General features: G+C 37.5%; 1 protein-coding gene across 6 annotated transcripts in view; it reads right to left on the reverse strand.

The window, feature by feature from the left end:
• NCK1 (NCK adaptor protein 1) overlaps positions 1–9,724 on the reverse strand; it is a 77,804-nt gene that overhangs the window by 40,967 nt on the left and 27,113 nt on the right. For 2 of the 6 annotated variants that reach the window (XM_088026151.1, XM_088026150.1), the window contains exon 2: positions 7,444–7,577. The exons of the other annotated variants lie outside the window; for them this stretch is intronic. The gene's annotated coding sequence lies outside the window, so the exon portion shown is untranslated. The remainder of the gene's footprint in view (positions 1–7,443; positions 7,578–9,724) is intronic. 6 annotated transcript variants of the gene reach the window in all.

The raw sequence follows: 9,724 nt of genomic DNA on the forward strand, positions 1-9,724 counted from the left end.
CATTTAAACATAAATGGGTGGATGACTGACTGTACTCACTTTTTTTTTCTTAAAGATTTTATTTATTTATTTGAGAGTGAAAGTGAGAGAATGAGCAGGGAGAGCAGCAGACGGAAAGGGAGAAGCAGACACCCTGCTGAGCAGGGAGCCTGATGCGGGACTCAATCCCAGGGCCCTGGGATCATGACCTGAGCCAAAGGCAGACACTTAACCGACTGGGCCACCCATGCGCCCCTGTACTCAGGTTTTTAATGTACATTTTTACAACTGTGGTACATGTGATGGGCTGAATTTTTTCCCATCCAAAATTCAGATGCTGACATCCTATACTCTAGTACCTCAGAACTCTATTTGGAGACAGGGTCTTTAAAGAGCTAATTAAGTAAAATGAGGTCATTAGGGTAGGCCCTAATCCAGTATGACTGGTGTCATTTTAAGAAAAGCTGATTAGAATACAGACACACTCTGTGGGAAGACCATATGAAGACACTGGGAGAAGACAACCATCTACAAGTTAGAAAGAAAGGCCCTCAGAAGAAACCAACCCGGATGACAACTTGATCTTAGACTCTAGCAACCACAATTTTGAGACAATAAATTTCTGTTGTTTAAGCCACCCAGTCCATGATACTTTGTTATGGCAGCCCTAGCTAACTACTAATACACTACAAATAAAATTTACCATCTGAACCATTTTTAAGTGTCCAGTTCAGGGGCATTAAGTACATTCACAATGTTGTACAACCACCACCACTATCCATCTCATGAACAACTTTCATCTTGCAAAACTGAAACTCAATACACTTTAAATGATAACTTCCCAATACAGCCAAACTACCAATTAAAATTAAGTGTAAGAGAAGAATAATCGTTTTTGGGCAGGCATCCTCAAAATATTTAATTCCAATTCACTTTGACTTAAGAAACAACCAGAGGATATGTTCCAGCAAACCAAAGGAGTAAAACAAGAAAAAAGAAGACAAAGGATCTAAGAAGCTGGAAAACCAATGAAGAAAAGCAAAAGGAATTTTCAGAATGCTAGCAAAAGTAAATTAAGATCTGAAGCAGATTAGAATAAATAGTCCAACTTGGAGTAAGATTCCGGAAAAAAAAAGAAAAAACTGATAAGATTATCTGACAGGACTATGTGAAAAATTACATACAAATACAAATTTTATAGAACTGCTGGAGAGGGTGGGAAGACTTAGATATAAATTCAAAAATAATGAAGAAAATTTTAAATGTGAACCATATAAATTTCTTATAAATTTCAGAAAAACTAAATTACACAAGAAAGACAATTAAATAATAGGAGGTGGGTCAGCTATAAATAATATGTTTATATAGTCATAATGATAAAAATGCTGAATATGAATATATAATTTTATTAAGACAATGGGGCTAAGAAAGATTAAGAAAATAAATGGGGGCACCTGGCTGGCTCAGTAGGTAAAGCATGTGACTCTCAATCTCAGGGTTGTGAGTTCAAGCCCACATTGGGTGTAGAGATTATTTAATAAATACATACATGCATACAAACCCTCATTTATCTTAACAGAAAATCAGTAGATGTCTAAAATTAATGAATCAGGAGATTATACTAACAATTATATGCTTTTTATTTATCAAAGTAATACATGAATGTAGTTTATTTAAAATGTCAAATAGTGCTATAAGGCCTATAACAAAAGTAACAGTCCTTTGTTCTCCTCCCGCTTTTTCTTCCTGCTTGTCTCAAGAAGTCATCACTTTCAACTTTTAAAGCTGTTGCTTCTGGAACAGCTCAAAAAAGTTTAAAGTGATTACTTCTTGAGGCAAGGGGGTAGAAAAAGGAGAGCAAAGGACTGCTGTTTTTGTTATTAGGCCTTTTAGCACTATTTGAAACTTTAATCTACATTCATATATTAATTTGATAATTTAAAAAGTTAGTTTAGAAAACCTCACTGATCCCTTAAAAATTAAAATTAAATCAAAATGTTAAATAGCTAGCTGACTTTTTAAGCTGTACCAGCATCCATTTTCTCTTCTTTTCATAATAGTGTCTCAACTTCCTTCTCAGAAACTATCCTCTCCATCCCCACCCCCAATTCTATTTTGACATTCTTTAAGTGGAGTTCCAAGACCTCAGGGGTACTACATGCAATTCATACATGGCCAATCAGAATATTCAATTCCCTTAATTCCTGAGACTAGTCACAAGTGGGCTTAAAACTCAAGTTGTTCATTCAGAAAGACTCCTGGGATGTATACAGGGATTACTGGGAAGGTACTTTCTCTTTTCCCAACAGACTTAAACCTGAAAGCAGGGGGTGCCTGGGTGGCTCAGCCGTTAAGCATCTGCCTTCGGCTCAGCTCATGATCCTGGGGTCTTGGGATCAAGCCCCGCATCTGGCTCCCTGCTCAGTGGGAAGCCTGCTTTTCCCTCTCCCACTCCCCCTGCTTGTGTTCCCTCTCTCACTGTGTCTCTCTCTGTCAAATAAATAAATAAATAAAATCTAAAAAAAAAAAAAACCACAAACCTGAAAGCAGAGTAAATGTCACCATATAGAACCTGACAATGAAGGTGAGAGGGGCACAGAGATCAGATTCCATTTTTTAAGCCTCTGAATCTAATTATTCCTCAACCTAGAACCTATCTCTAGATATTTCATTTCATAAGCCAAAATTACTTTTCTGTTAAAACAAATAGGGCCAATACATAACAGGTACCTGAAAAGACTATCAAATTTATTTTTTTGAAGTTTAAGTAATCTCTACACCCAACATGGGGCTCCAACTCACAATCCTGAGATCAAGAGTTGCATGCTCATCCAACTGAATCAGCCAGGTGCCCCTAGAGTATCAAATTTAAAAGAAAAAAGAAAACTCTATAAGGAAGATTTCAGACAGGGGCACCTGGGTGGCTCAGTCGGTTAAGCATCTGCCATCGGCTCAGGTCATGATCCCAGGGTCCTGGGATCAAGCCCTGCATCGGGCTCCCTGCTCAGCGGGAAGCCTGCTTCTCCCTCTCCCTCTGCTGTTCCCCCTGCTTGTGCACGTTCTCTCTCTCTCAAATAAATAAAATCTCAAAAGAAAAAAAAAGACTTCAGACCTAAGAAAAATGCAAAAACAAGGATAAAAAAATGATGGAGATTAAGGAAACCCAAATACTAGCAAGTACAGATATTCCCAAATTTAACAACTGTGTGTGTGTGTGTGTGTGTGTGTGTGTGTGTGTGTGTGTGTAAACACTCTGGAACAAGTTTAATGCAAGCTGACACTGAACACTATGTGGAGCTTATAAACAACCAAGTAACTGATTTTACCAAGCATTCAACTTGTTTATTATTTATCTTTGGGCCCTACTGTGTGCGAGGCACAGTATGAGTTATCCAACTTACAAAGCTAAATCTTACCCCTAACCCTCATAAACAAACATGTCCTTTACTTAAGGGGAATGGAGCTCAACTAAGTGACTGCACCCTCAAAAACAAAATGGAAGTCAGAAACTAGAGAAAAAGGCCATGACAGTAAAAGCAGAAGATTTGGGTTAATCTCTTAGGTCTTTGTTACTATTACCTCTAAACTGTTTCCATATTTGGCTGTGTGAGCTGTAAAAGAGAAGGAATGAGAGGTATGTCTAGATTCTCTAACTAGCCAGCCAAGTTGAAAGAACCCCCAAGGGGTTGTGGATGAAAACAGCTTTAAAAGCACAGAGGAACCTACAGCCTCTGAGATCTGATTGAAGGAAAAAAAGGAGTACAGGAACCAATCCAGGCCTGAAGACAAAACACCCCACACTGTTCTCACAAAACGTGAGGTAATGCTCCACAGGTACTTGCAAACTGTTAGATTACCACATACCGAGGGCTAGGTCTTAAGGAATAATTCTCTTCTACATCACTCCATCTAGCTTCCTCAGGCTATCCTTAATCTGCAGGGCTGGGAGGTGTCTCCTAGGACTATTTGACATTTTAAACCATGTTCAAATATTACTCTGATAAATAAGGATCTTGCAAGTGCAGGATCTGCATCTAAGAGTGACTGCCTCCTTCAATTTTGTACCCTAGGCAACTTGCTTGCCTCACTCTAGTCCCAGCCCTGCTTCACTGCTCCTATAAATAAAATATGCTTAACAAACTGGGGTTGCCATTAAACTGCCTTGCCATTAACTATGAGTCAGGGAATGTCATTATTAATTGAAACTCCATTTTCTTATTTGTAAAATAAGAGAACTGAATCAGATTATATCAAAAAAGTCTCTTGAGTTATATCAAAACTACAATCAATATCAAAACTATCTCCTTAAATTATCTGGACTTTGTACTGTGTTTTCTAATTTTTTCATCATCTTAATCCTTTGGTATTCCAGTCCTTACTCTTTAATAGACTATATTTACTGTATTTCTTAAAAGTGTTGCTCCAAGTTGTACATATCTCCAAAAGAAAATACACAGCACAGGGGACAGTGGAACTATCATTTCCCCGTGCCGTACAGTATAAATAGGGTTCAGATTATATCATCATATTTAGCAACCATATTCTCCTAACATACATACACTAAACTTGTGGTAACCTGAACTCTCAGACATATTCAATATGCAATTAATCATAATATTTGAGTATTTTTCACATTAACTGCTGTGCTTAAGTCTATTTCCTCCTCATGCCCTCCATGTTATTGTACTTCCTGTTGCCTTTTGGCTTATGCATGCAATAGGACCTATGAGTTATAGGGAACCAGTACACTATTACTTATAAATCCTGGGTGTTAAAATGCTTTCTAAAGTACTGTACTTATCTACCCTATAGGCAGTTCACACTTAACTACATTTCCCTTTGGAGCTTCTGCTTCTGTGTTTTATAATTTGGTAAATAGTACCACCATTATAATCCAGCTATCTGGACTAATGAACCCCAACTCAGTCAATCCCCACATTTCAAGTCATGTCTTTTTACCTCCTTCATAGGACTCAAATGAATCCATGTATCTCCACACTCACTACCACTACCTTAGTAGTAATGAAAGCAATTGCCTCCTTAAGGGGTCTCTCCATTTCCATTCTCACACTCTTCCAGTTGGAAGCATTTAGTTTTCTTCTTAGGGGAAAAAAAAAGATCAGAAACAAGAATTCCTCCTTTAAGTGTCTGTATCTAAACGTGAAGGTCTCAAATGTATTTGCTTTGAGGTATAATCTGGAAAACAAGGGGAAAAAGATTAAGAACTCTTTGAAACTATAATGAAACTTTCTTTTCTAAAGTTACAAGAAGATTCTGGGAAGATGGTGGAGTAGGAAGCACCAAGAATCTGTCTCCACCTAGACAACAATGTACTAGCAGAATCTGTCTGATTTAATGATTTTAGAACTCTGGAGCCTACTCCAAGGCTTGAAACTTCCAGAGGAAGTTTTGGGCTGTAAATTTTGGTTAATTTCAGCTCTTAGCTCAGCAATGGCTACACATCTTCCACTCCCCAGGTACATATCAGGTAGCTGTGCATTAGTTCGAAGAGCAGGTTTGTAGGAGCTAAGGTGAGCAGTAAGGATTCTGTCATCCAAATATCAGGGATCTATGTTCTGACAGCTGCATGATGCATCTGATCACTGAGGTGCTGACAAAGAGGCAGTCACTGATGTGTCTGTGAGCACACACATACACACATACACACACCCCAATTATGTAAGCCCCTCTCCCTCAGGCTGAGGGAAATCTAAAGGGCTGGTGCCTTTTTTAACTTTCTCCTCTCAGGAGCTAGACAATAAAGAACTAGTAATAGGGGAATTAAGAAAATCACCACACATATCCAGAAAAAGGCGCAAGTTCAGTGAAGATCGATTCCTGGCACAGAGGACGCCTACGACAATAAAAACAAAACCCCAGCAAAACCTGGGAAAGAGAGACAATCTGATTTTCAGATTTACCACATAATATTAGATTCAAGCATCGAGTTTTCAACACACACACACACACACACACACACACACACACACACACACGGGATTCAAAGAAACAGGAACATATGCCCCATTCAAAGGGAAAAACCAACAGTAACTATCCTGGAGAAAGACCAGCTAACAAACCCACTAAACAAAGACTTTAAACAAACATCTTAAAGATACTCTTTGGTTAAAGAAAGATGTGGAGAAAATAAAGAAAATGATCTACAGAAATAGAAAACTTAAGAAATTCTCCACCTGAAAGGTACAATTACAAAAATGAAGAATTCGGGCGCCTGGGTGGCTCAGTTGGTTAAGCGACTGCCTTTGGCTCAGGTCACGATCCTGGAGTCCCAGGATCGAGTCCCGCATCGGGCTCCCTGCTCAGCGGGGAGTCTGCTTCTCCCTCTGACCTTCTTCCCTCTCATGCTCTCTCTCTACCATTCTCTCTCTCTCTCAATAAATAAATAAAAATCTTTAAAATAAAAAAAAATTAAAAAAATAAAAAACAAAAATGAAGAATTCACCAGAGGGATTTAAAGGCAGATTTGAATAGGTGAAAGAAGGAATCAGAGCATGGAGACAGGGAGAAAATGACTTAAGAAAAGTAAACAGAGAATAAAGGATCTGTGGGATACCAGGAAAAGAACCAACAGATTGTTGTGGGAGTATGAGACAAAAAAGAGGGCGACTAAAGGGCCAAAAAGATTATCTGAAGAAACAATGGCTGAAAATGCCCCAAATTTGATGAAGTACATGCATTTAAACATCCAAGAAGCTAGGGGCGCCTGGCTGGCAAGGTTAGTGGAGCATGAGACTCTAGATCTCTGGGCTGTGAGCTTGAGCCCCACCTTCAGTGTGGAGATTACTGAAAAAAATAAAATTTTTAAAAAAACAAATAAAACATCCCAGAAGCTCAACAAACTCAAAGTAGGATAAACTCAGAGATCTATACTGAGATACACTATGAATGAAAATACTGAAAGACAGAGAATCTTTTTTTTTAAAGATTTTATTTATTTGAGAGAGAGAATGAGATAGAGGATGAGGGGGGGAGGGTCAGAGGGAGAAGCAGACTCCCTGCTCAGCAGGGAGCCCGATGCAGGACTCGATCCCGGGACTCTAGGATCATGACCTGAGCCGAAGGCAGTCACTTAACTAAATGAGCCACCCAGGCGCCCGACAAAAGAGAATCTTGAAAGCAACAAGAGTGAAGTAAATCATTACACAAAAGGGATCCTCAATAAGATCACCAAGAAATTTCTCATCAGAAACTTTGGAGGATAGAAGACAGTCCGGGTGACCCTTGAACAACTCAGGGATTGGGGCCCTGACCCCTGCACAGTCAAAAACTTCTGATTCCCCCAAAATTTAACAACTAATAATCTATTGCTGACCAGTTGCCTTACTGATAACATAAACAGTTAACACATATTTTGTATATTATATGTATTCTTAAAATAAAGCGAACTAAAGCGATGAAAGAAAATGTTATTAAAAAAATCATAAGGGGGGAGCGCCTGGGTACCTCAGTCTGTTAAACGTCCGACTCTTGATTTTGTCTTAGGTCATGATCTCAGGGTTGTGAGGTTGAACTCTGTGTCAGGCTCCATGGCCAGCTTATGATTCTCTCTCTCCCTCTGCTCTTCCCCCACTTTCTTTCTTTAAAAAAAAAAAAAATTCGTTAAGAGAAAATATACTTACAGTACTGTACTATAAAATATCTGCATATAAGTTGACCCACATGGTTCAAAACCATGCTGTTCGAGAGTCAACTGTAGGTTGACATATTCAAAATACTGAAAGAAAAACTGTCAACTAAAATCCAATGTTCAACAAAACTGTCCTTCAAAAGTGAGGGAAGAAATTAGGATATTCCCAGATAAACAAAAGCAAAGGAAGTCTGTTACTACTAGATCCACCCTACAAAAAATGTAAAGGAAGTACTTCTGAGTTGAAATGAAACGATACTAGACAATAATTCGAAGTCATATTAAGAAATACAGATCTCAATAAAGGTAAATATATGAGCAATTATAGAAGATGAAATTACTGAAAATTCAGTTTGTAACTCTATTTTTTGTTTTCTATATGACTTAAGACACTAATAAACAACTTTTAAAAACACTTATTAGTCTAAAGTTACTATTATTGTAACTTTGGTTTATAACTCTACATTTTGCTTTCTACACAATGCATTAAAAAAAACAATTATTGGGTGGCCTGGGTGGCTCAGTCAGTTGAGCATCTGACTCGATTTTGGCTCAGGTCATTACCTCAGGGCTGAGATCAAGCCCCGCATCAGGCTTCGCACTCGGCACAGAGTCTACTTGTCCCTCTCCCTCTGCTCACCCCCCACCCCTGCTTGCACATGCACACTCTCTCTCTCAAATAAATAATTAAATAAATAAAATCTTTTAAAAAACCACACAATTATTAGTCTATGTGTTTGGACACATAAATGTTTAAAGATGTATTTCTGTGACATACTGAAAGAGGGTGAAAATGGAGCTGTATAGGAACAAAGTTTTTCTGTTATCTAAATTAAGCTAGTGTAAATTCAGCAAAAGTAGCAAGATATAAAATCACACAAAAATTAGTTGCATTTCTAACACTAACAATGTTGGTAAACACTGTCAATGAATAATCTGAAAAGGAAATTAATTAGACTACTTGACCATTTACAAGAGCATCAGAAAGGATAAAATACTTAGAAATAACCTTAATTAAGGAAAGGAAAGATCTGTACAATGAAAACTACAAAGCACTGCTGAAACAAATTAAAGAAGACATAAGTATACAATACCAAGAGTGAACCATAATGTAAACTATGGACTTTGGGTATTATGATGTGTTAACATAGGTTCATCAATTGTAACAAACCCACCACTCTGGTGGGGAATGTTGATAGTGGAAGAAGCTATGCATGTATGAGGTAGGGAGTATCTGGGAAATCTCTATCTTCCCCTCAATGTTGCTGTGAAACTAAAACTGATCTAAAAACAAACAAACCTCAATTTAAAAGAAAAAAGGAAAGAAAAGACATAACTAAATGGAAAAATATCCCATGTTCATAGACTGGAAAACTTAAAATTGTTAGGATGTTAAGACGTCAATACTATCCAAAGCAATCTACAGATTCAATACAATCCCTAAATTTACAAGAAAAAAATTAATCTTCAACCACATGAGTCTCTAATTTAGTTATATTAGTAAGTCAAAACATCAGTAAGAATAGAGAATACTATTCTCTATTCAGTAATAGAAGTCAAAACATCAGTAAGAATAGAGAATACTTGACCAGCAAAATTAGTAAGTTTAATCTGACAGTTACACAGAGAACCTCCCAACAAACAAAAAAATAAGGATAATTATTCTCAAGTACACTTGGAACATTTTCAAAAATTGATAATGACAAAGAAAGACACAAAATAATTTCAAACAACTTATACCTAAGACTGCACTCTCTGCCCATAATACAATGTTGAAATCCCCAATAAAACATTTTTAAATGTTTAGAAACTTAAAAACAGACTCCTACACAAACAAAAAGAAAATCACAATAGAAATTATAAAGAAAGGAGTGACAATAAAAGTACACTATCTAAATGTGGAGTTCAGCTCAAATTATAGCCTCGTTGCATTTGTAACTAAACATTAAGAATGAATACGCTTAACACATTTTTTAAAGATTTATTTATTTAAGATGGAGACAGCACGCACATATGCAAGCAAGGGGGGCAGCAGAGGAAGAAGGAGACAGAGAATCTCAAGCAGACTCCCCACGAAGCCCAACATAAGGCTTGACC

Source organism: Eumetopias jubatus, unplaced genomic scaffold (genome assembly GCF_037043125.1).
Source record: "Eumetopias jubatus isolate StellerSeaLion01/CBP00866 unplaced genomic scaffold, mEumJub1_p1.0 scaffold_1, whole genome shotgun sequence".
NCBI classification, from domain to species: domain Eukaryota; kingdom Metazoa; phylum Chordata; class Mammalia; order Carnivora; family Otariidae; genus Eumetopias; species Eumetopias jubatus.